Genomic DNA, 22,346 nt, shown 5'->3' with positions numbered 1-22,346 from the left:
CGTTGAATCCTACGCCAGAACGGCCCCGGCAGCGCGAATGTCTCGGGCCGTCGAGGTCTGCTGCTTTGTCATAAAAGGATGTTTCGATAGGCATGTCATGGGTGCGATCATACCAGCACTAATGCACCGGATCCCATCAGAACTCCGCAGTTAAGCGTGCTTGGGCGAGAGTAGTACTAGGTTGGGTGACCCCCTGGGAAGTCCTCGTGTTGCACCCCTTTTATTTTTTGCCCACTTTTTTATTTTTTGATAATATTTATTTTTAATTTTTTGGCTTTTGGCTTTTCCTCTTCGGATAATTTTTTCCCTCCGAAAATAAACTGAGTCCGGAGACTGGCGGTGCCATGCCGCATAGCGGAACAGCGCGTTGAATCATACGCTAGAACGGCCCCGGCAGCGCGAATGTCTCGGGCCGTCGAGGTCTGCTGCTTTGTCTTAAAAGGGAGTTTCGAAGGGCATGTCTTGGGTGCGATCATACCAGCACTAATGCACCGGATCCCATCAGAACTCCGCAGTTAAGCGTGCTTGGGCGAGAGTAGTACTAGGATGGGTGACCCCCTGGGAAGTCCTCGTGTTGCACCCTTTTTATTTTTTGCCCGCTTTTTTATTTTTTGATAATATTTATTTTTAATTTTTCGGCTTTTGGCTTTTCCTCTTCGGATAATTTTTTTCCTCCGACAATAAACTGAGTCCGGAGACTGGCGGTGCCATGCCGCATAGCGGGACCAGCGCGTTGAATCCTACGCCAGAACGGCCCCGGCAGCGTGAATGTCTCGGGCCGTCGAGGTCTGCTGCTTTGTCATAAAAGGGAGTTTCGAAGGGCATGTCATGGGTGCGATCATACCAGCACTAATGCACCGGATCCCATCAGAACTCCGCAGTTAAGCGTGCTTGGGCGAGAGTAGTACTAGGATGGGTGACCCCCTGGGAAGTCCCCGTGTTGCACCCTTTTTATTTTTTGCCCGCTTTTTTATTTTTTGATAATATTTATTTTTAATTTTTCGGCTTTTGGCTTTTTCTCTTCGGATAATTTTTTTTTTCCGAAAATAAACTGAGTCCGGAGACTGGCGGTGCCATGCCGCATAGCGGAACAGCGCGTTGAATCCTACGCCAGAACGGCCTCGGCAGCGCGAATGTCTCGTGCCGTCGCGGTCTGCTGCTTTGTCATAAAAGGGAGTTTCGAAGGGCATGTCATGGGTGCGATCATACCAGCACTAATGCACCGGATCCCATCAGAACTCCGCAGTTAAGCGTGCTTGGGCGAGAGTAGTACTAGGTTGGGTGACCCCCTGGGAAGTCCTCGTGTTGCACCCCTTTTATTTTTTGCCCACTTTTTTATTTTTTGATAATATTTATTTTTAATTTTTTGGCTTTTGGCTTTTCCTCTTCGGATAATTTTTTCCCCCCGAAAATAAACTGAGTCCGGAGACTGGCGGTGCCATGCCGCATAGCGGAACAGCGCGTTGAATCATACGCCAGAACGGCCCCGGCAGCGCGAATGTCTCGGGCCGTCGAGGTCTGCTGCTTTGTCTTAAAAGGGAGTTTCGAAGGGCATGTCTTGGGTGCGATCATACCAGCACTAATGCACCGGATCCCATCAGAACTCCGCTGTTAAGCGTGCTTGGGCGAGAGTAGTACTAGGATGGGTGACCCCCTGGGAAGTCCTCGTGTTGCACCCTTTTTATTTTTTGCCCGGTTTTTTATTTTTTGATAATATTTATTTTTAATTTTTCGGCTTTTGGCTTTTTCTCTTCGGATAATTTTTTTCCTCCGACAATAAACTGAGTCCGGAGACTGGCGGTGCCATGCCGCATAGCGGAACAGCGCGTTGAATCATACGCCAGAACGGCCCCGGCAGCGCGAATGTCTCGTGCCGTCGCGGTCTGCTGCTTTGTCATAAAAGGGAGTTTCGAAGGGCATGTCATGGGTGCGATCATACCAGCACTAATGCACCGGATCCCATCATAACTCCGCAGTTAAGCGTGCTTGGGCGAGAGTAGTACTAGGATGGGTGACCCCCTGGGAAGTCCTCGTGTTGCACCCCTTTTATTTTTTGCCCGCTTTTTTATTTTTTGATAACATTTATTTTTAATTTTTCGGCTTTTGGCTTTTCCTCTTCGGATAATTTTTTTCCCCCGAAAATAAACTGAGTCCGGAGACCCGCGGTGCCATGCCGCATAGCGGAACAGCGCGTTGAATCCTACGCCAGAACGGCCCCGGCAGCGCGAATGTCTCGGGCCGTCGAGGTCTGCTGCTTTGTCATAAAAGGGTGTTTCGATAGGCATGTCATGGGTGCAATCATACCAGCACTAATGCACCGGATCCCATCAGAACTCCGCAGTTAAGCGTGCTTGGGCGAGAGTAGTACTAGGTTGGGTGACCCCCTGGGAAGTCCTCGTGTTGCACCCCTTTTATTTTTTGCCCACTTTTTTATTTTTTGATAATATTTATTTTTAATTTTTTGGCTTTTGGCTTTTCCTCTTCGGATAATTTTTTTCCCCCGAAAATAAACTGAGTCCGGAGACAGGCGGTGCCATGCCGCATAGCGGAACAGCGCGTTGAATCATACGCCAGAACGGCCCCGGCAGCGCGAATGTCTCGGGCCGTCGAGGTCTGCTGCTTTGTCTTAAAAGGGAGTTTCGAAGGGCATGTCTTGGGTGCGATCATACCAGCACTAATGCACCGGATCCCATCAGAACTCCGCAGTTAAGCGTGCTTGGGCGAGAGTAGTACAAGGATGGGTGACCCCCTGGGAAGTCCTCGTGTTCCACCCTTTTTATTTTTTGCCCGCTTTTTTATTTTTTGATAATATTTATTTTTAATTTTTCGGCTTTTGGCTTTTCCTCTTCGGATAATTTTTTTCCTCCGACAATAAACTGAGTCTGGAGACTGGCGGTGCCATGCCGCATAGCGGGACCAGCGCGTTGAATCCTACGCCAGAACGGCCCCGGCAGCGTGAATGTCTCGGGCCGTCGAGGTCTGCTGCTTTGTCATAAAAGGGAGTTTCGAAGGGCATGTCTTGGGTGCGATCATACCAGCACTAATGCACCGGATCCCATCAGAACTCCGCAGTTAAGCGTGCTTGGGCGAGAGTAGTACTAGGATGGGTGACCCCCTAGGAAGTCCTCGTGTTGCACCCTTTTTATTTTTTGCCCGCTTTTTTATTTTTTGATAATATTTATTTTTAATTTTTTGGCTTTTGGCTTTTCCTTTTCGGATAATTTTTTTCCCCCGACAATAAACTGAGTCCGGAGACTGGCGGTGCCATGCCGCATAGCGGGACCAGCGCGTTGAATCCTACGCCAGAACGGCCCCGGCAGCGCGAATGTCTCGGGCCGTCGAGGTCTGCTGCTATGTCATAAAAGGGTGTTTCGATGGGCATGTCATGGGTGCGATCATACCAGCACTAATGCACCGGATCCCATCAGAACTCCGCAGTTAAGCGTGCTTGGGCGAGAGTAGTACTAGGATGGGTGACCCCCTGGGAAGTCCTCGTGTTGCACCCCTTTTATTTTTTGCCCGCTTTTTTATTTTTTGATAATATTTATTTTTAATTTTTTGGCTTTTGGCTTTTCCTTTTCGGATAATTTTTTTCCCCCGACAATAAACTGAGTCCGGAGACTGGCGGTGCCATGCCGCATAGCGGGACCAGCGCGTTGAATCCTACCCCAGAACGGCCCCGGCAGCGCGAATGTCTCGGGCGGTCGAGGTCTGCTGCTTTGTCATAAAAGGGAGTTTCGAAGGGCATATCATGGGTGCGATCATACCAGCACTAATGCACCGGATCCCATCAGAACTTCGCAGTTAAGCGTGCTTGGGCGAGAGTAGTACTAGGATGGGTGACCCCCTGGGAAGTCCTCGTGTTGCACCCCTTTTATTTTTTGCCCGCTTTTTTATTTTTTGATAACATTTATTTTTAATTTTTCGGCTTTTGGCTTTTCCTCTTCGGATAATTTTTTTCCCCCGAAAATAAACTGAGTCCAGAGACTCGCGGTGCCATGCCGCATAGCGGAACAGCGCGTTGAATCCTACGCCAGAACGGCCCCGGCAGCGCGAATGTCTCGGGCCGTCGAGGTCTGCTACTTTGTCATAAAAGGGTGTTTCGATGGGCATGTCATGGGTGCGATCATACCAGCACTAATGCACCGGATCCCATCAGAACTCTGCAGTTAAGCGTGCTTGGGCAAGAGTAGTACTAGGATGGGTGACCCCCTGGGAAGTCCTCGTGTTGCACCTTTATTTTTTGCCCGCTTTTTTATTTTTTGATAACATTTATTTTTTATTTTTCAGCTTTTGTCTTTTCCTCTTCGGATAATTTTTTTTCCCCGAAAATAAACTGAGTCCGGAGACTGGCGGTGCCATGCCGCATAGCGGAACAGCGCGTTGAATCCTACGCCAGAACGGCCCCGGCAGCGCGAATGTCTCGGGCCGTCGAGGTCTGCTGCTTTGTCATAAAAGGGAGTTTCGAAGGGCATGTCTTGGGTGCGATCATACCAGCACTAATGCACCGGATCCCATCAGAACTCCGCAGTTAAGCGTGCTTGGGCGAGAGTAGTACTAGGATGGGTGACCCCCTGGGAAGTCCTCGTGTTGCACCCTTTTTATTTTTTGCCCGCTTTTTTATTTTTTGATAATATTTATTTTTAATTTTTCGGCTTTTGGCTTTTCCTCTTCGGATAATTTTTTTCCTCCGACAATAAACTGAGTCCGGAGACTGGCGGTGCCATGCCGCATAGCAGGACCAGCGCGTTGAATCCTACGCCAGAACGGCCCCGGCAGCGGGAATGTCTCGGGCCGTCGAGGTCTGCTGCTTTGTCATAAAAGGGAGTTTCAAAGGGCATGTCATGGGTGCGATCATACCAGCACTAATGCACCGGATCCCATCAGAACTCCGCAGTTAAGCGTGCTTGGGCGAGAGTAGTACTAGGATGGGTGACCCCCTGGGAAGTCCTCGTGTTGCACTCTTTTTATTTTTTGCCCGCTTTTTTATTTTTTGATAATATTAATTTTTAATTTTTCGGCTTTTGGGTTTTCCTCTTCGGATAATTTTTTTTTCCCGAAAATAAACTGAGTCCGGAGACTGGCGGTGCCATGCCGCATAGCGGAACAGCGCGTTGAATCCTACGCCAGAACGGCCCCGGCAGCGCGAATGTCTCGCGCCGTCGCGGTCTGCTGCTTTGTCATAAAAGGGAGTTTCGAAGGGCATGTCATGGGTGCGATCATACCAGCACTAATGCACCGGATCCCATCATAACTCCGCAGTTAAGCGTGCTTGGGCGAGAGAAGTACTAGGATGGGTGACCCCTGGGAAGTCCTCGTGTTGCACCCTTTTTATTTTTTGCCCGCTTTTTTATTTTTTGATAATATTTATTTTTAGTTTTTTGGCTTTTGGGTTTTCCTCTTCGGATAATTTTTTCCCCCCGAAAATAAACTGAGTCTGGAGACTGGCGGTGCCATGCCGCATAGCGGAACAGCGCGTTGAATCATACGCCAGAACGGCCCCGGCAGCGCGAATGTCTCGGGCCGTCGAGGTCTGCTGCTTTGTCAAAAAAGGGAGTTTCGAAGGGCATGTCATGGGTGCGATCATACCAGCACTAATGCACCGGATCCCATCAGAACTCTGCAGTTAAGCGTGCTTGGGCGAGAGTAGTACTAGGATGGGTGACCCCCTGGGAAGTCCTCGTGTTGCACCCCTTTTATATTTTGCCCGCTTTTTTATTTTTTGATAACATTTATTTTTTATTTTTCGGCTTTTGTCTTTTCCTCTTCGGATAATTTTTTTCCCCCGAAAATAAACTGAGTCCGGAGACTGGCGGTGCCATGCCGCATAGCGGAACAGCGTGTTGAATCCTACGCCAGAACGGCCCCGGCAGCGCGAAGGTCTCGGGCCGTCGAGGTCTGCTGCTTTGTCATAAAAGGGAGTTTCGAAGGGCATGTCTTGGGTGCGATCATACCAGCACTAATGCACCGGATCCCATCAGAACTCCGCAGTTAAGCGTGCTTGGGCGAGAGTAGTACTAGGATGGGTGAACCCCTGAGAAGTCCTCGTGTTGCACCCTTTTTATTTTTTGCCCGCTTTTTTATTTTTTGATAATATTTATTTTTAATTTTTTGGCTTTTGGCTTTTCCTCTTCGGATAATTTTTTTCCCCCGACAATAAACTGAGTCCGGAGACTGGCGGTGCCATGCCGCATAGCGGGACCAGCGCGTTGAATCCTACGCCAGAATGGCCCCGGCAGCGCGAATGTCTCGGGCGGTCGAGGTCTGCTGCTTTGTCATAAAAGGGAGTTTCGAAGGGCATATCATGGGTGCGATCATACCAGCACTAATGCACCGGATCCCATCAGAACTTCGCAGTTAAGCGTGCTTGGGCGAGAGTAGTACTAGGATGGGTGACCCCCTGGGAAGTCCTCGTGTTGCACCCCTTTTATTTTTTGCCCGCTTTTTTATTTTTTGATAACATTTATTTTTAATTTTTCGGCTTTTGGCTTTTCCTCTTCGGATAATTTTTTTCCCCCGAAAATAAACTGAGTCCGGAGACTCGCGGTGCCATGCCGCATAGCGGAACAGCGCGTTGAATCCTACGCCAGAACGGCCCCGGCAGCGCGAATGTCTCGGGCCGTCGAGGTCTGCTGCTTTGTCATAAAAGGGTGTTTCGATGGGCATGTCATGGGTGCGATCATACCAGCACTAATGCACCGGATCCCATCAGAACTCCGCAGTTAAGCGTGCTTGGGCGAGAGTAGTACTAGGATGGGTGACCCCCTGGGAAGTCCTCGTGTTGCACCCCTTTTATTTTTTGCCCGCTTTTTTATTTTTTGATAATATTTATTTTTAATTTTTCGGCTTTTGGCTTTTCCTCTTCGGATAATTTTTTTCCTCCGACAATAAACTGAGTCCGGAGACTGGCGGTGCCATGCCACATAGCGGAACAGCGTGTTGAATCCTACGCCAGAACGGCCCCGGCAGCGCGAAGGTCTCGGGCCGTCGAGGTCTGCTGCTTTGTCATAAAAGGGAGTTTCGAAGGGCATGTCTTGGGTGCGATCATACCAGCACTAATGCACCGGATCCCATCAGAACTCCGCAGTTAAGCGTGCTTGGGCGAGAGTAGTACTAGGATGGGTGAACCCCTGAGAAGTCCTCGTGTTGCACCCTTTTTATTTTTTGCCCGCTTTTTTATTTTTTGATAATATTTATTTTTAATTTTTTGGCTTTTGGCTTTTCCTCTTCGGATAATTTTTTTCCCCCGACAATAAACTGAGTCCGGAGACTGGCGGTGCCATGCCGCATAGCGGGACCAGCGCGTTGAATCCTACGCCAGAACGGCCCCGGCAGCGCGAATGTCTCGGGCGGTCGAGGTCTGCTGCTTTGTCATAAAAGGGAGTTTCGAAGGGCATATCATGGGTGCGATCATACCAGCACTAATGCACCGGATCCCATCAGAACTTCGCAGTTAAGCGTGCTTGGGCGAGAGTAGTACTAGGATGGGTGACCCCCTGGGAAGTCCTCGTGTTGCACCCCTTTTATTTTTTGCCCGCTTTTTTATTTTTTGATAACATTTATTTTTAATTTTTCGGCTTTTGGCTTTTCCTCTTCGGATAATTTTTTTCCCCCGAAAATAAACTGAGTCCGGAGACTCGCGGTGCCATGCCGCATAGCGGAACAGCGCGTTGAATCCTACGCCAGAACGGCCCCGGCAGCGCGAATGTCTCGGGCCGTCGAGGTCTGCTGCTTTGTCATAAAAGGGTGTTTCGATGGGCATGTCATGGGTGCGATCATACCAGCACTAATGCACCGGATCCCATCAGAACTCCGCAGTTAAGCGTGCTTGGGCGAGAGTAGTACTAGGATGGGTGACCCCCTGGGAAGTCCTCGTGTTGCACCCCTTTTATTTTTTGCCCGCTTTTTTATTTTTTGATAATATTTATTTTTAATTTTTCGGCTTTTGGCTTTTCCTCTTCGGATAATTTTTTTCCTCCGACAATAAACTGAGTCCGGAGACTGGCGGTGCCATGCCACATAGCGGAACAGCGTGTTGAATCCTACGCCAGAACGGCCCCGGCAGCGCGAAGGTCTCGGGCCGTCGAGGTCTGCTGCTTTGTCATAAAAGGGAGTTTCGAAGGGCATGTCTTGGGTGCGATCATACCAGCACTAATGCACCGGATCCCATCAGAACTCCGCAGTTAAGCGTGCTTGGGCGAGAGTAGTACTAGGATGGGTGAACCCCTGAGAAGTCCTCGTGTTGCACCCTTTTTATTTTTTGCCCGCTTTTTTATTTTTTGATAATATTTATTTTTAATTTTTTGGCTTTTGGCTTTTCCTCTTCGGATAATTTTTTTCCCCCGACAATAAACTGAGTCCGGAGACTGGCGGTGCCATGCCGCATAGCGGGACCAGCGCGTTGAATCCTACGCCAGAACGGCCCCGGCAGCGCGAATGTCTCGGGCGGTCGAGGTCTGCTGCTTTGTCATAAAAGGGAGTTTCGAAGGGCATATCATGGGTGCGATCATACCAGCACTAATGCACCGGATCCCATCAGAACTTCGCAGTTAAGCGTGCTTGGGCGAGAGTAGTACTAGGATGGGTGACCCCCTGGGAAGTCCTCGTGTTGCACCCCTTTTATTTTTTGCCCGCTTTTTTATTTTTTGATAACATTTATTTTTAATTTTTCGGCTTTTGGCTTTTCCTCTTCGGATAATTTTTTTCCCCCGAAAATAAACTGAGTCCGGAGACTCGCGGTGCCATGCCGCATAGCGGAACAGCGCGTTGAATCCTACGCCAGAACGGCCCCGGCAGCGCGAATGTCTCGGGCCGTCGAGGTCTGCTGCTTTGTCATAAAATGGTGTTTCGATGGGCATGTCATGGGTGCGATCATACCAGCACTAATGCACCGGATCCCATCAGAACTCCGCAGTTAAGCGTGCTTGGGCGAGAGTAGTACTAGGATGGGTGACCCCCTGGGAAGTCCTCGTGTTGCACCCCTTTTATTTTTTGCCCGCTTTTTTATTTTTTGATAATATTTATTTTTAATTTTTCGGCTTTTGGCTTTTCCTCTTCGGATTATTTTTTTTCTCCGACAATAAACTGAGTCCGGAGACTGGCGGTGCCATGCCGCATAGCGGAACAGTGTGTTGAATCCTACGCCAGAACGGCCCCGGCAGCGCGAATGTCTCGGGCCGTCGAGGTCTGCTGCTTTGTCATAAAAGGGAGTTTCGAAGGGCATTTCTTGGGTGCGATCATACCAGCACTAATGCACCGGATCCCATCAGAACTCCGCAGTTAAGCGTGCTTGGGCGAGAGTAGTACTAGGATGGGTGAACCCCTGAGAAGTCCTCGTGTTGCACCCTTTTTATTTTTTGCCCGCTTTTTTATTTTTTGATAATATTTATTTTTAATTTTTTGGCTTTTGGCTTTTCCTCTTCGGATAATTTTTTTCCCCCGACAATAAACTGAGTCCGGAGACTGGCGGTGCCATGCCGCATAGCGGGACCAGCGCGTTGAATCCTACGCCAGAACGGCCCCGGCAGCGCAAATGTCTCGGGCGGTCGAGGTCTGCTGCTTTGTCATAAAAGGGAGTTTCGAAGGGCATATCATGGGTGCGATCATACCAGCACTAATGCACCGGATCCCATCAGAACTTCGCAGTTAAGCGTGCTTGGGCGAGAGTAGTACTAGGATGGGTGACCCCCTGGGAAGTCCTCGTGTTGCACCCCTTTTATTTTTTGCCCGCTTTTTTATTTTTTGATAACATTTATTTTTAATTTTTCGGCTTTTGGCTTTTCCTCTTCGGATAATTTTTTTCCCCCGAAAATAAACTGAGTCCGGAGACTCGCGGTGCCATGCCGCATAGCGGAACAGCGCGTTGAATCCTACGCCAGAACGGCCCCGGCAGCACGAATGTCTCGGGCCTTCGAGGTCTGCTGCTTTGTCATAAAATGGTGTTTCGATGGGCATGTCATGGGTGCGATCATACCAGCACTAATGCACCGGATCCCATCAGAACTCCGCAGTTAAGCGTGCTTGGGCGAGAGTAGTACTAGGATGGGTGACCCCCTGGGAAGTCCTCGTGTTGCACCCCTTTTATTTTTTGCCCGCTTTTTTATTTTTTGATAATATTTATTTTTAATTTTTCAGCTTTTGGCTTTTCCTCTTCGGATAATTTTTTTCCCTCGAAAATAAACTGAGTCCGGAGACTCGCGGTGCCATGCCGCATAGCGGAACAGCGCGTTGAATCCTACGCCAGAACGGCCCCGGCAGCGCGAATGTCTCGGGCCGTCGAGGTCTGCTGCTTTGTCATAAAAGGGAGTTTCGAAGGGCATATCATGGGTGCGATCATACCAGCACTAATGCACCGGATCCCATCAGAACTCTGCTGTTAAGCGTGCTTGGGCGAGAGTAGTACTAGGATGGGTGACCCCCTGGGAAGTCCTCGTGTTGCACCCCTTTTATTTTTTGCCCGCTTTTTTATTTTTTGATAACATTTATTTTTTATTTTTCGGCTTTTGTCTTTTCCTCTTCGGATAATTTTTTTCCCCCGAAAATAAACTGAGTCCGGAGACTGGCGGTGCCATGCCGCATAGCGGAACAGCGTGTTGAATCCTACGCCAGAACGGCCCCGGCAGCGCGAATGTCTCGGGCCGTCGAGGTCTGCTGCTTTGTCATAAAAGGGAGTTTCGAAGGGCATGTCTTGGGTGCGATCATACCAGCACTAATGCACCGGATCCCATCAGAACTCCGCAGTTAAGCGTGCTTGGGCGAGAGTAGTACTAGGATGGGTGACCCCCTGGGAAGTCCTCGTGTTGCACCCTTTTTATTTTTTGCCCGCTTTTTTATTTTTTGATAATATTTATTTTTAATTTTTCGGCTTTTGGCTTTTCCTCTTCGGATAATTTTTTTCCTCCGACAATAAACTGAGTCCGGAGACTGGCGGTGCCATGCCGCATAGCGGGACCAGCGCGTTGAATCCTACGCCAGAACGGCCCCGGCAGCGTGAATGTCTCGGGCCGTCGAGGTCTGCTGCTTTGTCATAAAAGGGAGTTTCGAAGAGCATGTCATGGGTGCGATCATACCAGCACTAATGCACCGGATCCCATCATAACTCCGCAGTTAAGCGTGCTTGGGCGAGAGAAGTACTAGGATGGGTGACCCCCTGGGAAGTCCTCGTGTTGCACCCTTTTTATTTTTTGCCCGCTTTTTTATTTTTTGATAATATTTATTTTTAATTTTTTGGCTTTTGGCTTTTCCTCTTCCGATAATTTTTTCCCCCCGAAAATAAACTGAGTCCGGAGACTGGCGGTGCCATGCCGCATAGCGGAACAGCGCGTTGAATCATACGCCAGAACGGCCCCGGCAGCGCGAATGTCTCGGGCCGTCGAGGTCTGCTGCTTTGTTATAAAAGGGAGTTTCGAAGGGCATGTCATGGGTGCGATCATATCAGCACTAATGCACCGGATCCCATCAGAACTCTGCAGTTAAGCGTGCTTGGGCGAGAGTAGTACTAGGATGGGTGACGCCCTGGGAAGTCCTCGTGTTGCACCCCTTTTATTTTTTGCCCGCTTTTTTATTTTTTGATAATATTTATTTTTAATTTTTTGGCTTTTGGCTTTTCCTCTTCCGATAATTTTTTCCCCCCGAAAATAAACTGAGTCCGGAGACTGGCGGTGCCATGCCGCATAGCGGAACAGCGCGTTGAATCATACGCCAGAACGGCCCCGGCAGCGCGAATGTCTCGGGCCGTCGAGGTCTGCTGCTTTGTTATAAAAGGGAGTTTCGAAGGGCATGTCATGGGTGCGATCATATCAGCACTAATGCACCGGATCCCATCAGAACTCTGCAGTTAAGCGTGCTTGGGCGAGAGTAGTACTAGGATGGGTGACGCCCTGGGAAGTCCTCGTGTTGCACCCCTTTTATTTTTTGCCCGCTTTTTTATTTTTTGATAACATTTATTTTTTATTTTTCGGCTTTTGTCTTTTCCTCTTCGGATAATTTTTTTTCCCCGAAAATAAACTGAGTCCGGAGACTGGCGGTGCCATGCCGCATAGCGGAACAGCGTGTTGAATCCTACGCCAGAACGGCCCCGGCAGCGCGAATGTCTCGGGCCGTCGAGGTCTGCTGCTTTGTCATAAAAGGGAGTTTCGAAGGGCATGTCTTGGGTGCGATCATACCAGCACTAATGCACCGGATCCCATCAGAACTCCGCAGTTAAGCGTGCTTGGGCGAGAGTAGTACTAGGATGGGTGACCCCCTGGGAAGTCCTCGTGTTGCACCCTTTTTATTTTTTGCCCGCTTTTTTATTTTTTGATAATATTTATTTTTAATTTTTTGGCTTTTGGCTTTTCCTTTTCGGATAATTTTTTTCCCCCGACAATAAACTGAGTCCGGAGACTGGCGGTGCCATGCCGCATAGCGGGACCAGCGCGTTGAATCCTACGCCAGAACGGCCCCGGCAGCGCGAATGTCTCGGGCGGTCGAGGTCTGCTGCTTTGTCATAAAAGGGAGTTTCGAAGGGCATATCATGGGTGCGATCATACCAGCACTAATGCACCGGATCCCATCAGAACTTCGCAGTTAAGCGTGCTTGGGCGAGAGTAGTACTAGGATGGGTGACCCCCTGGGAAGTCCTCGTGTTGCACCCCTTTTATTTTTTGCCCGCTTTTTTATTTTTTGATAACATTTATTTTTAATTTTTCGGCTTTTGGCTTTTCCTCTTCGGATAATTTTTTTCCCCCGAAAATAAACTGAGTCCGGAGACTCGCGGTGCCATGCCGCATAGCGGAACAGCGCGTTGAATCCTACGCCAGAACGGCCCCGGCAGCGCGAATGTCTCGGGCCGTCGAGGTCTGCTGCTTTGTCATAAAAGGGTGTTTCGATGGGCATGTCATGGGTGCGATCATACCAGCACTAATGCACCGGATCCCATCAGAACTCCGCAGTTAAGCGTGCTTGGGCGAGAGTAGTACTAGGATGGGTGACCCCCTGGGAAGTCCTCGTGTTGCACCCCTTTTATTTTTTGCCCGCTTTTTTATTTTTTGATAATATTTATTTTTAATTTTTCAGCTTTTGGCTTTTCCCCTTCGGATAATTTTTTTCCCTCGAAAATAAACTGAGTCCGGAGACTCGCGGTGCCATGCCGCATAGCGGAACAGCGCGTTGAATCCTACGCCAGAACGGCCTCGGCAGCGCGAATGTCTCGGGCCGTCGAGGTCTGCTGCTTTGTCATAAATGGGAGTTTCGAAGGGCATATCATGGGTGCGAACATACCAGCACTAATGCACCGGATCCCATCAGAACTCTGCAGTTAAGCGTGCTTGGGCGAGAGTAGTACTAGGATGGGTGACCCCCTGGGAAGTCCTCGTGTTGCACCCCTTTTATTTTTTGCCCGCTTTTTTATTTTTTGATAACATTTATTTTTTATTTTTCGGCTTTTGTCTTTTCCTCTTCGGATAATTTTTTTCCCCCGAAAATAAACTGAGTCCGGAGACTGGCGGTGCCATGCCGCATAGCGGAACAGCGTGTTGAATCCTACACCAGAACGGCCCCGGCAGCGCGAATGTCTCGGGCCGTCGAGGTCTGCTGCTTTGTCATAAAAGGGAGTTTCGAAGGGCATGTCTTGGGTGCGATCATACCAGCACTAATGCACCGGATCCCATCAGAACTCCGCAGTTAAGCGTGCTTGGGCGAGAGTAGTACTAGGATGGGTGACCCCCTGGGAAGTCCTCGTGTTGCACCCTTTTTATTTTTTGCCCGCTTTTTTATTTTTTGATAATATTTATTTTTAATTTTTCGGCTTTTGGCTTTTCCTCTTCGGATAATTTTTTTCCTCCGACAATAAACTGAGTCCGGAGACTGGCGGTGCCATGCCGCATAGCGGGACCAGCGCGTTGAATCCTACGCCAGAACGGCCCCGGCAGCGTGAATGTCTCGGATCGTCGAGGTCTGCTGCTTTGTCGTAAAAGGGAGTTTCGAAGGGCATGTCATGGGTGCGATCATACCAGCACTAATGCACCGGATCCCATCATAACTCCGCAGTTAAGCGTGCTTGGGCGAGAGAAGTACTAGGATGGGTGACCCCCTGGGAAGTCCTCGTGTTGCACCCTTTTTATTTTTTGCCCGCTTTTTTATTTTTTGATAATATTTATTTTTAATTTTTTGGCTTTTGGCTTTTCCTCTTCGGATAATTTTTTCCCCCCGAACATAAACTGAGTCCGGAGACTGGCGGTGCCATGCCGCATAGCGGAACAGCGCGTTGAATCATACGCTAGAACGACCCCGGCAGCGCGAATGTCTCAGGCCGTCGAGGTCTGCTGCTTTGTCATAAAAGGGAGTTTCGAAGGGCATGTCATGGGTGCGATCATACCAGCACTAATGCACCGGATCCCATCAGAACTCTGCAGTTAAGCGTGCTTGGGCGAGAGTAGTACTAGGATGGGTGACCCCCTGGGAAGTCCTCGTGTTGCACCCCTTTTATTTTTTGCCCGCTTTTTTATTTTTTGATAACATTTATTTTTTATTTTTCGGCTTTTGTCTTTTCCTCTTCGGATAATTTTTTTCCCCCAAAAATAAACTGAGTCCGGAGACTGGCGGTGCCATGCTGCATAGCGGAACAGCGTGTTGAATCCTACGCCAGAACGGCCCCGGCAGCGCGAATGTCTCGGGCCGTCGAGGTCTGCTGCTTTGTCATAAAAGGGAGTTTCGAAGGGCATGTCTTGGGTGCGATCATACCAGCACTAATGCACCGGATCCCATCAGAACTCCGCAGTTAAGCGTGCTTGGGCGAGAGTAGTACTAGGATGGGTGACCCCCTGGGAAGTCCTCGTGTTGCACCCTTTTTATTTTTTGCCCGCTTTTTTATTTTTTGATAATATTTATTTTTAATTTTTTGGCTTTTGGCTTTTCCTTTTCGGATAATTTTTTTCCCCCGACAATAAACTGAGTCCGGAGACTGGCGGTGCCATGCCGCATAGCGGGACTAGCGCGTTGAATCCTACGCCAGAACGGCCCCGGCAGCGCGAATGTCTCGGGCGGTCGAGGTCTGCTGCTTTGTCATAAAAGGGAGTTTCGAAGGGCATATCATGGGTGCGATCATACCAGCACTAATGCACCGGATCCCATCAGAACTTCGCAGTTAAGCGTGCTTGGGCGAGAGTAGTACTAGGATGGGTGACCCCCTGGGAAGTCCTCGTGTTGCACCCCTTTTATTTTTTGCCCGCTTTTTTATTTTTTGATAACATTTATTTTTAATTTTTCGGCTTTTGGCTTTTTCTCTTCGGATAATTTTTTTCCCCCGAAAATAAACTGAGTCCAGAGACTCGCGGTGCCATGCCGCATAGCGGAACAGCGCGTTGAATCCTACGCCAGAACGGCCCCGGCAGCGCGAATGTCTCGGGCCGTCGAGGTCTGCTGCTTTGTCATAAAAGGGTGTTTCGATGGGCATGTCATGGGTGCGATCATACCAGCACTAATGCACCGGATCCCATCAGAACTCTGCAGTTAAGCGTGCTTGGGCGAGAGTAGTACTAGGATGGGTGACCCCCTGGGAAGTCCTCGTGTTGCACCTTTATTTTTTGCCCGCTTTTTTATTTTTTGATAACATTTATTTTTTATTTTTCGGCTTTTGTCTTTTCCTCTTCGGATAATTTTTTTTCTCCGAAAATAAACTGAGTCCGGAGACTGGCGGTGCCATGCCGCATAGCGGAACAGCGTGTTGAATCCTACGCCAGAACGGCCCCGGCAGCGCGAATGTCTCGGGCCGTCGAGGTCTGCTGCTTTGTCATAAAAGGGAGTTTCGAAGGGCATGTCTTGGGTGCGATCATACCAGCACTAATGCACCGGATCCCATCAGAACTCCGCAGTTAAGCGTGCTTGGGCGAGAGTAGTACTAGGATGGGTGACCCCCTGGGAAGTCCTCGTGTTGCACCCTTTTTATTTTTTGCCCGCTTTTTTATTTTTTGATAATATTTATTTTTAATTTTTCGGCTTTTGGCTTTTCCTCTTCGGATAATTTTTTTCCCCCGAAAATAAACTGAGTCCAGAGACTCGCGGTGCCATGCCGCATAGCGGAACAGCGCGTTAAATCCTACGCCAGAACGGCCCCGGCAGCGCGATTGTCTCGGGCAGTCGAGGTCTGCTGCTTTGTCATAAAAGGGTGTTTCCATGGGCATGTCATGGGTGCGATCATACCAGCACTAATGCACCGGATCCCATCAGAACTCTGCAGTTAAGCGTGCTTGGGCGAGAGTAGTACTAGGATGGGTGACCCCCTGGGAAGTCCTCGTGTTGCACTCTTTTTATTTTTTGCCCGCTTTTTTATTTTTTGATAATATTTATTTTTAATTTTTCGGCTTTTGGCTTTTCCTCTTCGGATAATTTTTTTTTCCCGAAAATAAACTGAGTCCGGAGACTGGCGGTGCCATGCCGCATAGCGGAACAGCGCGTTGAATCCTACGCCAGAACGGCCCCGTCAGCGCGAATGTCTCGTGCCGTCGCGGTCTACTGCTTTGTCATAAAAGGGAGTTTCGAGGGGCATGTCATGGGTGCGATCATACCAGCACTAATGCACCGGATCCCATCATAACTCCGCAGTTAAGCGTGCTTGGGCGAGAGAAGTACTAGGATGGGTAACCCCCTGGGAAGTCCTCGTGTTGCACCCTTTTTATTTTTTGCCCGCTTTTTTATTTTTTGATAATATTTATTTTTAATTTTTTGGCTTTTGGCTTTTCCTCTTCGGATAATTTTTTCTCCCCGAAAATAAACTGAGTCCGGAGACTGGCGGTGCCATGCCGCATAGCGGAACAGCGCGTTGAATCATACGCCAGAACGGCCCCGGCAGCGCGAATGTCTCGGGCCGTCGAGGTCTGCTGCTTTGTCATAAAAGGGAGTTTCGAAGGGCATGTCATGGGTGCGATCATACCAGCACTAATGCACCGGATCCCATCAGAACTCTGCAGTTAAGCGTGCTTGGGCGAGAGTAGTACTAGGATGGGTGACCCCCTGGGAAGTCCTCGTGTTGCACCCTTTTTATTTTTTGCCCGCTTTTTTATTTTTTGATAATATTTATTTTTAATTTTTTGGCTTTTGGCTTTTCCTTTTCGGATAATTTTTTTCCCCCGACAATAAACTGAGTCCGAAGACTGGCGGTGCCATGCCGCATAGCGGGACCAGCGCGTTGAATCCTACGCCAGAACGGCCCCGGCAGCGCGAATGTCTCGGGCGGTCGAGGTCTGCTGCTTTGTCATAAAAGGGAGTTTCGAAGGGCATATCATGGGTGCGATCATACCAGCACTAATGCACCGGATCCCATCAGAACTTCGCAGTTAAGCGTGCTTGGGCGAGAGTAGTACTAGGATGGGTGACCCCCTGGGAAGTCCTCGTGTTGCACCCCTTTTATTTTTTGCCCGCTTTTTTATTTTTTGATAACATTTATTTTTAATTTTTCGGCTTTTGGCTTTTCCTCTTCGGATAATTTTTTTCTCCCGAAAATAAACTGAGTCCAGAGACTCGCGGTGCCATGCCGCATAGCGGAACAGCGCGTTGAATCCTACGCCAGAACGGCCCCGGCAGCGCGAATGTCTCGGGCCGTCGAGGTCTGCTGCTTTGTCATAAAAGGGTGTTTCGATGGGCATGTCATGGGTGCGATCATACCAGCACTAATGCACCGGATCCCATCAGAACGCTGCAGTTAAGCGTGCTTGGGCGAGAGTAGTACTAGGATGGGTGACCCCCTGGGAAGTCCTCGTGTTGCACCTTTATTTTTTGCCCGCTTTTTTATTTTTTGATAACATTTATTTTTTATTTTTCGGCTTTTGTCTTTTCCTCTTCGGATAATTTTTTTCCTCCGAAAATAAACTGAGTCCGGAGACTGGCGGTGCCATGCCGCATAGCGGAACAGCGTGTTGAATCCTACGCCAGAACGGCCCCGGCAGCGCGAATGTCTCGGGCCGTCGAGGTCTGCTGCTTTGTCATAAAAGGGAGTTTCGAAGGGCATGTCTTGGGTGCGATCATACCAGCACTAATGCACCGGATCCCATCAGAACTCCGCAGTTAAGCGTGCTTGGGCGGGAGTAGTACTAGGATGGGTGACCCCCTGGGAAGTCCTCGTGTTGCACCCTTTTTATTTTTTGCCCGCTTTTTTATTTTTTGATAATATTTATTTTTAATTTTTCGGCTTTTGGCTTTTCCTCTTCGGATAATTTTTTTCCTCCGACAATAAACTGAGTCCGGAGACTGGCGGTGCCATGCCGCATAGCGGGACCAGCGCGTTGAATCCTACGCCGGAACGGCCCCGGCAGCGTGAATGTCTCGGGCCGTCGAGGTCTGCTGCTTTGTCATAAAAGGGAGTTTCGAAGGGCATGTCATGGGTGCGATCGTACCAGCACTAATGCACCGGATCCCATCAGAACTCCGCAGTTAAGCGTGCTTGGGCGAGAGTAGTACTAGGATGGGTGACCCCCTGGGAAGTCCTCGTGTTGCACTCTTTTTATTTTTTGCCCGCTTTTTTATTTTTTGATAGTATTTATTTTTAATTTTTCGGCTTTTGGCTTTTCCTCTTCGGATAATTTTTTTTTCCCGAAAATAAACTGAGTCCGGAGACTGGCGGTGCCATGCCGCATAGCGGAACAGCGCGTTGAATCCTACGCCAGAACGGCCCCGGCAGCGCGAATGTCTCGTGCCGTCGCGGTCTGCTGCTTTGTCATAAAAGGGAGTTTCGAAGGGCATGTCATGGGTGCGATCATACCAGCACTAATGCACCGGATCCCATCATAACTCCGCAGTTAAGCGTGCTTGGGCGAGAGAAGTACTAGGATGGGTGACCCCCTGGGAAGTCCTCGTGTTGCACCCTTTTTATTTTTTGCCCGCTTTTTTATTTTTTGATAATATTTATTTTTAATTTTTTGGCTTTTGGCTTTTTCTCTTCCGATAATTTTTTCCCCCCGAAAATAAACTGAGTCCGGAGACTGGCGGTGCCATGCCGCATAGCGGAACAGCGCGTTGAATCATACGCCAGAACGGCCCCGGCAGCGCGAATGTCTCGGGCCGTCGAGGTCTGCTGCTTTGTCATAAAAGGGAGTTTCGAAGGGCATGTCATGGGTGCGATCATATCAGCACTAATGCACCGGATCCCATCAGAACTCTGCAGTTAAGCGTGCTTGGGCGAGAGTAGTACTAGGATGGGTGACGCCCTGGGAAGTCCTCGTGTTGCACCCCTTTTATTTTTTGCCCGCTTTTTTATTTTTTGATAACATTTATTTTTTATTTTTCGGCTTTTGTCTTTTCCTCTTCGGATAATTTTTTTTCCCCGAAAATAAACTGAGTCCGGAGACTGGCGGTGCCATGCCGCATAGCGGAACAGCGTGTTGAATCCTACGCCAGAACGGCCCCGGCAGCGCGAATGTCTCGGGCCGTCGAGGTCTGCTGCTTTGTCATAAAAGGGAGTTTCGAAGGGCATGTCTTGGGTGCGATCATACCAGCACTAATGCACCGGATCCCATCAGAACTCCGCAGTTAAGCGTGCTTGGGCGAGAGTAGTACTAGGATGGGTGACCCCCTGGGAAGTCCTCGTGTTGCACCCTTTTTATTTTTTGCCCGCTTTTTTATTTTTTGATAATATTTATTTTTAATTTTTTGGCTTTTGGCTTTTCCTTTTCGGATAATTTTTTTCCCCCGACAATAAACTGAGTCCGGAGACTGGCGGTGCCATGCCGCATAGCGGGACCAGCGCGTTGAATCCTACGCCAGAACGGCCCCGGCAGCGCGAATGTCTCGGGCAGTCGAGGTCTGCTGCTTTGTCATAAAAGGGAGTTTCGAAGGGCATATCATGGGTGCGATCATACCAGCACTAATGCACCGGATCCCATCAGAACTTCGCAGTTAAGCGTGCTTGGGCGAGAGTAGTACTAGGATGGGTGACCCCCTGGGAAGTCCTCGTGTTGCACCCTTTTTATTTTTTGCCCGCTTTTTTATTTTTTGATAATATTTATTTTTAATTTTTCAGCTTTTGGCTTTTCCTCTTCGGATAATTTTTTTCCTCCGACAATAAACTGAGTCCGGAGACTGGCGGTGCCATGCCGCATAGCGGGACCAGCGCGTTGAATCCTACGCCGGAACGGCCCCGGCAGCGTGAATGTCTCGGGCCGTCGAGGTCTGCTGCTTTGTCATAAAAGGGAGTTTCGAAGGGCATGTCATGGGTGCGATCGTACCAGCACTAATGCACCGGATCCCATCAGAACTCCGCAGTTAAGCGTGCTTGGGCGAGAGTAGTACTAGGATGGGTGACCCCCTGGGAAGTCCTCGTGTTGCACCCTTTTTATTTTTTGCCCGCTTTTTTATTTTTTGATAATATTTATTTTTAATTTTTTGGCTTTTGGCTTTTTCTCTTCCGATAATTTTTTCCCCCCGAAAATAAACTGAGTCCGGAGACTGGCGGTGCCATGCCGCATAGCGGAACAGCGCGTTGAATCATACGCCAGAACGGCCCCGGCAGCGCGAATGTCTCGGGCCGTCGAGGTCTGCTGCTTTGTCATAAAAGGGAGTTTCGAAGGGCATGTCATGGGTGCGATCATATCAGCACTAATGCACCGGATCCCATCAGAACTCTGCAGTTAAGCGTGCTTGGGCGAGAGTAGTACTAGGATGGGTGACGCCCTGGGAAGTCCTCGTGTTGCACCCCTTTTATTTTTTGCCCGCTTTTTTATTTTTTGATAACATTTATTTTTTATTTTTCGGCTTTTGTCTTTTCCTCTTCGGATAATTTTTTTTCCCCGAAAATAAACTGAGTCCGGAGACTGGCGGTGCCATGCCGCATAGCGGAACAGCGTGTTGAATCCTACGCCAGAACGGCCCCGGCAGCGCGAATGTCTCGGGCCGTCGAGGTCTGCTGCTTTGTCATAAAAGGGAGTTTCGAAGGGCATGTCTTGGGTGCGATCATACCAGCACTAATGCACCGGATCCCATCAGAACTCCGCAGTTAAGCGTGCTTGGGCGAGAGTAGTACTAGGATGGGTGACCCCCTGGGAAGTCCTCGTGTTGCACCCTTTTTATTTTTTGCCCGCTTTTTTATTTTTTGATAATATTTATTTTTAATTTTTTGGCTTTTGGCTTTTCCTTTTCGGATAATTTTTTTCCCCCGACAATAAACTGAGTCCGGAGACTGGCGGTGCCATGCCGCATAGCGGGACCAGCGCGTTGAATCCTACGCCAGAACGGCCCCGGCAGCGCGAATGTCTCGGGCAGTCGAGGTCTGCTGCTTTGTCATAAAAGGGAGTTTCGAAGGGCATATCATGGGTGCGATCATACCAGCACTAATGCACCGGATCCCATCAGAACTTCGCAGTTAAGCGTGCTTGGGCGAGAGTAGTACTAGGATGGGTGACCCCCTGGGAAGTCCTCGTGTTGCACCCTTTTTATTTTTTGCCCGCTTTTTTATTTTTTGATAATATTTATTTTTAATTTTTCAGCTTTTGGCTTTTCCTCTTCGGATAATTTTTTTCCTCCGACAATAAACTGAGTCCGGAGACTGGCGGTGCCATGCCGCATAGCGGGACCAGCGCGTTGAATCCTACGCCGGAACGGCCCCGGCAGCGTGAATGTCTCGGGCCGTCGAGGTCTGCTGCTTTGTCATAAAAGGGAGTTTCGAAGGGCATGTCATGGGTGCGATCGTACCAGCACTAATGCACCGGATCCCATCAGAACTCCGCAGTTAAGCGTGCTTGGGCGAGAGTAGTACTAGGATGGCTGACCCCCTGGGAAGTCCTCGTGTTGCACTCTTTTTATTTTTTGCCCGCTTTTTTATTTTTTGATAATATTTATTTTTAATTTTTCGGCTTTTGGCTTTTCCTCTTCGGATAATTTTTTTTTCCCGAAAATAAACTGAGTCCGGAGACTGGCGGTGCCATGCCGCATAGCGGAACAGCGCGTTGAATCATACGCCAGAACGGCCCCGGCAGCGCGAATGTCTCGGGCCGTCGAGGTCTGCTGCTTTGTCATAAAAGGGAGTTTCGAAGGGCATGTCATGGGTGCGATCATATCAGCACTAATGCACCGGATCCCATCAGAACTCTGCAGTTAAGCGTGCTTGGGCGAGAGTAGTACTAGGATGGGTGACCCCCTGGGAAGTCCTCGTGTTGCACCCCTTTTATTTTTTGCCCGCTTTTTTATTTTTTGATAACATTTATTTTTTATTTTTCGGCTTTTGTCTTTTCCTCTTCGGATAATTTTTTTTCTCCGAAAATAAACTGAGTCCGGAGACTGGCGGTGCCATGACGCATAGCGGAACAGCGTGTTGAATCCTACGCCAGAACGGCCCCGGCAGCGCGAATGTCTCGGGCCGTCGAGGTCTGCTGCTTTGTCAT

The 22,346-nt window shown here is 49.2% G+C and overlaps 61 non-coding genes across 61 annotated transcripts; all 61 read left to right on the top strand.

The window, feature by feature from the left end:
- The first annotated feature begins 99 nt into the window (after positions 1-99).
- Positions 100-218, top strand: LOC149757029 (5S ribosomal RNA). The gene has a single exon (XR_016412979.1). It is a non-coding gene; the product is annotated as a 5S ribosomal RNA (ribosomal RNA).
- Positions 219-464: 246 nt separating this feature from the next.
- LOC149757028 (5S ribosomal RNA) lies at positions 465-583 on the top strand. Its single transcript, XR_016411830.1, has one exon. It is a non-coding gene; the product is annotated as a 5S ribosomal RNA (ribosomal RNA).
- A 247-nt stretch (positions 584-830) lies between these two features.
- On the top strand, positions 831-949 carry LOC149757027 (5S ribosomal RNA). The gene has a single exon (XR_016412788.1). It is a non-coding gene; the product is annotated as a 5S ribosomal RNA (ribosomal RNA).
- Positions 950-1,195: 246 nt separating this feature from the next.
- Positions 1,196-1,314, top strand: LOC149757026 (5S ribosomal RNA). The gene has a single exon (XR_016412978.1). It is a non-coding gene; the product is annotated as a 5S ribosomal RNA (ribosomal RNA).
- Positions 1,315-1,560: 246 nt separating this feature from the next.
- On the top strand, positions 1,561-1,679 carry LOC149757025 (5S ribosomal RNA). The gene has a single exon (XR_016402168.1). It is a non-coding gene; the product is annotated as a 5S ribosomal RNA (ribosomal RNA).
- A 246-nt stretch (positions 1,680-1,925) lies between these two features.
- On the top strand, positions 1,926-2,044 carry LOC149757024 (5S ribosomal RNA). Its single transcript, XR_016405872.1, has one exon. It is a non-coding gene; the product is annotated as a 5S ribosomal RNA (ribosomal RNA).
- Positions 2,045-2,290: 246 nt separating this feature from the next.
- On the top strand, positions 2,291-2,409 carry LOC149757023 (5S ribosomal RNA). Its single transcript, XR_016400824.1, has one exon. It is a non-coding gene; the product is annotated as a 5S ribosomal RNA (ribosomal RNA).
- A 246-nt stretch (positions 2,410-2,655) lies between these two features.
- LOC149757022 (5S ribosomal RNA) lies at positions 2,656-2,774 on the top strand. The gene has a single exon (XR_016407865.1). It is a non-coding gene; the product is annotated as a 5S ribosomal RNA (ribosomal RNA).
- A 247-nt stretch (positions 2,775-3,021) lies between these two features.
- On the top strand, positions 3,022-3,140 carry LOC149757021 (5S ribosomal RNA). The gene has a single exon (XR_016402330.1). It is a non-coding gene; the product is annotated as a 5S ribosomal RNA (ribosomal RNA).
- Positions 3,141-3,387: 247 nt separating this feature from the next.
- On the top strand, positions 3,388-3,506 carry LOC149757020 (5S ribosomal RNA). The gene has a single exon (XR_016402146.1). It is a non-coding gene; the product is annotated as a 5S ribosomal RNA (ribosomal RNA).
- Positions 3,507-3,753: 247 nt separating this feature from the next.
- On the top strand, positions 3,754-3,872 carry LOC149757019 (5S ribosomal RNA). Its single transcript, XR_016402267.1, has one exon. It is a non-coding gene; the product is annotated as a 5S ribosomal RNA (ribosomal RNA).
- Positions 3,873-4,118: 246 nt separating this feature from the next.
- LOC149757018 (5S ribosomal RNA) lies at positions 4,119-4,237 on the top strand. The gene has a single exon (XR_016406924.1). It is a non-coding gene; the product is annotated as a 5S ribosomal RNA (ribosomal RNA).
- A 243-nt stretch (positions 4,238-4,480) lies between these two features.
- LOC149757017 (5S ribosomal RNA) lies at positions 4,481-4,599 on the top strand. The gene has a single exon (XR_016411829.1). It is a non-coding gene; the product is annotated as a 5S ribosomal RNA (ribosomal RNA).
- Positions 4,600-4,846: 247 nt separating this feature from the next.
- On the top strand, positions 4,847-4,965 carry LOC149757016 (5S ribosomal RNA). The gene has a single exon (XR_016412894.1). It is a non-coding gene; the product is annotated as a 5S ribosomal RNA (ribosomal RNA).
- Positions 4,966-5,211: 246 nt separating this feature from the next.
- LOC149757015 (5S ribosomal RNA) lies at positions 5,212-5,329 on the top strand. The gene has a single exon (XR_016408976.1). It is a non-coding gene; the product is annotated as a 5S ribosomal RNA (ribosomal RNA).
- Positions 5,330-5,575: 246 nt separating this feature from the next.
- LOC149757014 (5S ribosomal RNA) lies at positions 5,576-5,694 on the top strand. Its single transcript, XR_016401443.1, has one exon. It is a non-coding gene; the product is annotated as a 5S ribosomal RNA (ribosomal RNA).
- Positions 5,695-5,940: 246 nt separating this feature from the next.
- On the top strand, positions 5,941-6,059 carry LOC149757013 (5S ribosomal RNA). Its single transcript, XR_016405417.1, has one exon. It is a non-coding gene; the product is annotated as a 5S ribosomal RNA (ribosomal RNA).
- A 247-nt stretch (positions 6,060-6,306) lies between these two features.
- On the top strand, positions 6,307-6,425 carry LOC149757012 (5S ribosomal RNA). The gene has a single exon (XR_016402266.1). It is a non-coding gene; the product is annotated as a 5S ribosomal RNA (ribosomal RNA).
- A 246-nt stretch (positions 6,426-6,671) lies between these two features.
- On the top strand, positions 6,672-6,790 carry LOC149757011 (5S ribosomal RNA). Its single transcript, XR_016402135.1, has one exon. It is a non-coding gene; the product is annotated as a 5S ribosomal RNA (ribosomal RNA).
- Positions 6,791-7,036: 246 nt separating this feature from the next.
- LOC149757010 (5S ribosomal RNA) lies at positions 7,037-7,155 on the top strand. Its single transcript, XR_016405416.1, has one exon. It is a non-coding gene; the product is annotated as a 5S ribosomal RNA (ribosomal RNA).
- A 247-nt stretch (positions 7,156-7,402) lies between these two features.
- On the top strand, positions 7,403-7,521 carry LOC149757009 (5S ribosomal RNA). The gene has a single exon (XR_016402265.1). It is a non-coding gene; the product is annotated as a 5S ribosomal RNA (ribosomal RNA).
- A 246-nt stretch (positions 7,522-7,767) lies between these two features.
- Positions 7,768-7,886, top strand: LOC149757008 (5S ribosomal RNA). Its single transcript, XR_016402124.1, has one exon. It is a non-coding gene; the product is annotated as a 5S ribosomal RNA (ribosomal RNA).
- A 246-nt stretch (positions 7,887-8,132) lies between these two features.
- LOC149757007 (5S ribosomal RNA) lies at positions 8,133-8,251 on the top strand. The gene has a single exon (XR_016405415.1). It is a non-coding gene; the product is annotated as a 5S ribosomal RNA (ribosomal RNA).
- Positions 8,252-8,498: 247 nt separating this feature from the next.
- Positions 8,499-8,617, top strand: LOC149757006 (5S ribosomal RNA). Its single transcript, XR_016402264.1, has one exon. It is a non-coding gene; the product is annotated as a 5S ribosomal RNA (ribosomal RNA).
- A 246-nt stretch (positions 8,618-8,863) lies between these two features.
- Positions 8,864-8,982, top strand: LOC149757005 (5S ribosomal RNA). The gene has a single exon (XR_016402113.1). It is a non-coding gene; the product is annotated as a 5S ribosomal RNA (ribosomal RNA).
- A 246-nt stretch (positions 8,983-9,228) lies between these two features.
- On the top strand, positions 9,229-9,347 carry LOC149757004 (5S ribosomal RNA). The gene has a single exon (XR_016405414.1). It is a non-coding gene; the product is annotated as a 5S ribosomal RNA (ribosomal RNA).
- A 247-nt stretch (positions 9,348-9,594) lies between these two features.
- LOC149757003 (5S ribosomal RNA) lies at positions 9,595-9,713 on the top strand. The gene has a single exon (XR_016402263.1). It is a non-coding gene; the product is annotated as a 5S ribosomal RNA (ribosomal RNA).
- Positions 9,714-9,959: 246 nt separating this feature from the next.
- LOC149757002 (5S ribosomal RNA) lies at positions 9,960-10,078 on the top strand. Its single transcript, XR_016402103.1, has one exon. It is a non-coding gene; the product is annotated as a 5S ribosomal RNA (ribosomal RNA).
- Positions 10,079-10,324: 246 nt separating this feature from the next.
- On the top strand, positions 10,325-10,443 carry LOC149757001 (5S ribosomal RNA). The gene has a single exon (XR_016404635.1). It is a non-coding gene; the product is annotated as a 5S ribosomal RNA (ribosomal RNA).
- Positions 10,444-10,689: 246 nt separating this feature from the next.
- Positions 10,690-10,808, top strand: LOC149757000 (5S ribosomal RNA). The gene has a single exon (XR_016411828.1). It is a non-coding gene; the product is annotated as a 5S ribosomal RNA (ribosomal RNA).
- A 247-nt stretch (positions 10,809-11,055) lies between these two features.
- On the top strand, positions 11,056-11,174 carry LOC149756999 (5S ribosomal RNA). Its single transcript, XR_016406577.1, has one exon. It is a non-coding gene; the product is annotated as a 5S ribosomal RNA (ribosomal RNA).
- A 246-nt stretch (positions 11,175-11,420) lies between these two features.
- Positions 11,421-11,539, top strand: LOC149756998 (5S ribosomal RNA). The gene has a single exon (XR_016408199.1). It is a non-coding gene; the product is annotated as a 5S ribosomal RNA (ribosomal RNA).
- A 246-nt stretch (positions 11,540-11,785) lies between these two features.
- LOC149756997 (5S ribosomal RNA) lies at positions 11,786-11,904 on the top strand. The gene has a single exon (XR_016408198.1). It is a non-coding gene; the product is annotated as a 5S ribosomal RNA (ribosomal RNA).
- Positions 11,905-12,150: 246 nt separating this feature from the next.
- LOC149756996 (5S ribosomal RNA) lies at positions 12,151-12,269 on the top strand. Its single transcript, XR_016411826.1, has one exon. It is a non-coding gene; the product is annotated as a 5S ribosomal RNA (ribosomal RNA).
- Positions 12,270-12,516: 247 nt separating this feature from the next.
- LOC149756995 (5S ribosomal RNA) lies at positions 12,517-12,635 on the top strand. The gene has a single exon (XR_016402262.1). It is a non-coding gene; the product is annotated as a 5S ribosomal RNA (ribosomal RNA).
- A 246-nt stretch (positions 12,636-12,881) lies between these two features.
- On the top strand, positions 12,882-13,000 carry LOC149756994 (5S ribosomal RNA). Its single transcript, XR_016402092.1, has one exon. It is a non-coding gene; the product is annotated as a 5S ribosomal RNA (ribosomal RNA).
- Positions 13,001-13,246: 246 nt separating this feature from the next.
- Positions 13,247-13,365, top strand: LOC149756993 (5S ribosomal RNA). Its single transcript, XR_016404608.1, has one exon. It is a non-coding gene; the product is annotated as a 5S ribosomal RNA (ribosomal RNA).
- A 246-nt stretch (positions 13,366-13,611) lies between these two features.
- On the top strand, positions 13,612-13,730 carry LOC149756992 (5S ribosomal RNA). Its single transcript, XR_016411825.1, has one exon. It is a non-coding gene; the product is annotated as a 5S ribosomal RNA (ribosomal RNA).
- Positions 13,731-13,977: 247 nt separating this feature from the next.
- On the top strand, positions 13,978-14,096 carry LOC149756991 (5S ribosomal RNA). The gene has a single exon (XR_016406576.1). It is a non-coding gene; the product is annotated as a 5S ribosomal RNA (ribosomal RNA).
- A 246-nt stretch (positions 14,097-14,342) lies between these two features.
- Positions 14,343-14,461, top strand: LOC149756990 (5S ribosomal RNA). Its single transcript, XR_016401442.1, has one exon. It is a non-coding gene; the product is annotated as a 5S ribosomal RNA (ribosomal RNA).
- A 246-nt stretch (positions 14,462-14,707) lies between these two features.
- LOC149756989 (5S ribosomal RNA) lies at positions 14,708-14,826 on the top strand. The gene has a single exon (XR_016411824.1). It is a non-coding gene; the product is annotated as a 5S ribosomal RNA (ribosomal RNA).
- Positions 14,827-15,073: 247 nt separating this feature from the next.
- On the top strand, positions 15,074-15,192 carry LOC149756988 (5S ribosomal RNA). The gene has a single exon (XR_016402260.1). It is a non-coding gene; the product is annotated as a 5S ribosomal RNA (ribosomal RNA).
- Positions 15,193-15,438: 246 nt separating this feature from the next.
- Positions 15,439-15,557, top strand: LOC149756987 (5S ribosomal RNA). Its single transcript, XR_016403607.1, has one exon. It is a non-coding gene; the product is annotated as a 5S ribosomal RNA (ribosomal RNA).
- Positions 15,558-15,800: 243 nt separating this feature from the next.
- On the top strand, positions 15,801-15,919 carry LOC149756986 (5S ribosomal RNA). The gene has a single exon (XR_016411823.1). It is a non-coding gene; the product is annotated as a 5S ribosomal RNA (ribosomal RNA).
- A 246-nt stretch (positions 15,920-16,165) lies between these two features.
- LOC149756985 (5S ribosomal RNA) lies at positions 16,166-16,284 on the top strand. Its single transcript, XR_016402613.1, has one exon. It is a non-coding gene; the product is annotated as a 5S ribosomal RNA (ribosomal RNA).
- A 246-nt stretch (positions 16,285-16,530) lies between these two features.
- LOC149756984 (5S ribosomal RNA) lies at positions 16,531-16,649 on the top strand. The gene has a single exon (XR_016407676.1). It is a non-coding gene; the product is annotated as a 5S ribosomal RNA (ribosomal RNA).
- Positions 16,650-16,895: 246 nt separating this feature from the next.
- LOC149756983 (5S ribosomal RNA) lies at positions 16,896-17,014 on the top strand. Its single transcript, XR_016401695.1, has one exon. It is a non-coding gene; the product is annotated as a 5S ribosomal RNA (ribosomal RNA).
- A 247-nt stretch (positions 17,015-17,261) lies between these two features.
- LOC149756982 (5S ribosomal RNA) lies at positions 17,262-17,380 on the top strand. Its single transcript, XR_016402259.1, has one exon. It is a non-coding gene; the product is annotated as a 5S ribosomal RNA (ribosomal RNA).
- Positions 17,381-17,626: 246 nt separating this feature from the next.
- On the top strand, positions 17,627-17,745 carry LOC149756981 (5S ribosomal RNA). Its single transcript, XR_016407735.1, has one exon. It is a non-coding gene; the product is annotated as a 5S ribosomal RNA (ribosomal RNA).
- A 243-nt stretch (positions 17,746-17,988) lies between these two features.
- LOC149756980 (5S ribosomal RNA) lies at positions 17,989-18,107 on the top strand. Its single transcript, XR_016409939.1, has one exon. It is a non-coding gene; the product is annotated as a 5S ribosomal RNA (ribosomal RNA).
- A 247-nt stretch (positions 18,108-18,354) lies between these two features.
- LOC149756979 (5S ribosomal RNA) lies at positions 18,355-18,473 on the top strand. The gene has a single exon (XR_016403562.1). It is a non-coding gene; the product is annotated as a 5S ribosomal RNA (ribosomal RNA).
- Positions 18,474-18,719: 246 nt separating this feature from the next.
- Positions 18,720-18,838, top strand: LOC149756978 (5S ribosomal RNA). The gene has a single exon (XR_016406575.1). It is a non-coding gene; the product is annotated as a 5S ribosomal RNA (ribosomal RNA).
- Positions 18,839-19,084: 246 nt separating this feature from the next.
- LOC149756977 (5S ribosomal RNA) lies at positions 19,085-19,203 on the top strand. Its single transcript, XR_016408196.1, has one exon. It is a non-coding gene; the product is annotated as a 5S ribosomal RNA (ribosomal RNA).
- A 246-nt stretch (positions 19,204-19,449) lies between these two features.
- Positions 19,450-19,568, top strand: LOC149756976 (5S ribosomal RNA). Its single transcript, XR_016411822.1, has one exon. It is a non-coding gene; the product is annotated as a 5S ribosomal RNA (ribosomal RNA).
- Positions 19,569-19,815: 247 nt separating this feature from the next.
- Positions 19,816-19,934, top strand: LOC149756975 (5S ribosomal RNA). Its single transcript, XR_016402563.1, has one exon. It is a non-coding gene; the product is annotated as a 5S ribosomal RNA (ribosomal RNA).
- A 247-nt stretch (positions 19,935-20,181) lies between these two features.
- On the top strand, positions 20,182-20,300 carry LOC149756974 (5S ribosomal RNA). Its single transcript, XR_016402791.1, has one exon. It is a non-coding gene; the product is annotated as a 5S ribosomal RNA (ribosomal RNA).
- Positions 20,301-20,546: 246 nt separating this feature from the next.
- On the top strand, positions 20,547-20,665 carry LOC149756973 (5S ribosomal RNA). The gene has a single exon (XR_016408195.1). It is a non-coding gene; the product is annotated as a 5S ribosomal RNA (ribosomal RNA).
- A 246-nt stretch (positions 20,666-20,911) lies between these two features.
- LOC149756972 (5S ribosomal RNA) lies at positions 20,912-21,030 on the top strand. The gene has a single exon (XR_016411821.1). It is a non-coding gene; the product is annotated as a 5S ribosomal RNA (ribosomal RNA).
- Positions 21,031-21,277: 247 nt separating this feature from the next.
- Positions 21,278-21,396, top strand: LOC149756971 (5S ribosomal RNA). The gene has a single exon (XR_016402561.1). It is a non-coding gene; the product is annotated as a 5S ribosomal RNA (ribosomal RNA).
- A 247-nt stretch (positions 21,397-21,643) lies between these two features.
- LOC149756970 (5S ribosomal RNA) lies at positions 21,644-21,762 on the top strand. The gene has a single exon (XR_016406459.1). It is a non-coding gene; the product is annotated as a 5S ribosomal RNA (ribosomal RNA).
- A 246-nt stretch (positions 21,763-22,008) lies between these two features.
- LOC149756969 (5S ribosomal RNA) lies at positions 22,009-22,127 on the top strand. Its single transcript, XR_016404309.1, has one exon. It is a non-coding gene; the product is annotated as a 5S ribosomal RNA (ribosomal RNA).
- Positions 22,128-22,346: the final 219 nt, after the last annotated feature.

Source organism: Phoenix dactylifera, chromosome 4, assembly GCF_051530095.1.
Source record: "Phoenix dactylifera cultivar Ajwa chromosome 4, Ajwa_hap1_PhDact_Kaust_v1.1, whole genome shotgun sequence".
In the NCBI taxonomy this organism is placed as follows: Eukaryota; Viridiplantae; Streptophyta; class Magnoliopsida; order Arecales; family Arecaceae; genus Phoenix; species Phoenix dactylifera.
Note: the sequence above shows the minus strand (reverse complement) of the source record. Positions and strands in the feature narration are given on the sequence as shown.